The sequence below is a fragment of the Notamacropus eugenii genome, chromosome 3, assembly GCF_028372415.1.
Source record: "Notamacropus eugenii isolate mMacEug1 chromosome 3, mMacEug1.pri_v2, whole genome shotgun sequence".
Taxonomy (NCBI): Eukaryota; Metazoa; Chordata; class Mammalia; order Diprotodontia; family Macropodidae; genus Notamacropus; species Notamacropus eugenii.
The window spans coordinates 188,962,897-188,963,840 of NC_092874.1; positions in this window are offsets into that span (position 1 = coordinate 188,962,897).

Genomic DNA, 944 nt, shown 5'->3' on the forward strand with positions numbered 1-944 from the left:
ATGGTACCAACAAGAAAAAGCCTCAAATATTGGAACTAACTTAGAGCCAAGTGTAACAAGAATTCTGAAAGAGTTAAAAAAAAAGACATGAGTGTTACAGGAAAAAATAGAAAAAGAAATGAGAATGATGCAAAAAAATTATAAAGAGAGAATTAACAACCTGGTTAAAAAGACACAAAAACTACTGAATAACATCACAAAAAAACAGAATTAGACTAATGGTAAAAGAAACACAAAAATTCACTGAAGAGAAGTCCTTAAAAAGCAAAATTAGCCATTTGGCAAAAGAGATACAAAAGCGCACTGAAGAAAGTAATTCCTTAAAAATCAGAATTGGGCAAGTGGGAACTAATGACTTCATGAGACATCAAGAACTAATAAAATCCAATCAAAAGAATGAAAAAAGTAGAAGAAAATGAGAAATATCTCATTTGAAGAACAAGTACATTGTCTTTGTTCTGCTTGTTTGACTGCATTATCTTGTGCAAGTCTTTCCAAGTTTTTTTTTTCCCTAAAATCACTGAGCTCATCATTTCTTATAGTATATTAGTATTCCATTACAATCATATGCCACAACTTGCTTTGCCTTTCCTCAATTGATGGACATCCTTGCAGTACCCAGTCTTTGTCACCATAAAGACAGCTGCTCTAAACATTTTAGAACACATAGGTTCTTTTTGGTTTCCCCTAATCATTTTAGAAATAGACCAAGTAATGGCATTGCTAAGTTAAAAATGTATGGGTAGTTTAATAACTCTTTGGACATAATTCCAGATTGCTCTCCAAAATGCTTGAATCATTTCACAATTCCACAATGAATTGGTGTCTCAATTTCTCTATACCCTCTCCAACAGTTGTCACTTTCCTCTTCTATCATTTTAAACAATAGAAATGAAGAGAAAAAAATTCACCAACCACTTCCTGAAAGAGTTCCAAAAACTAAA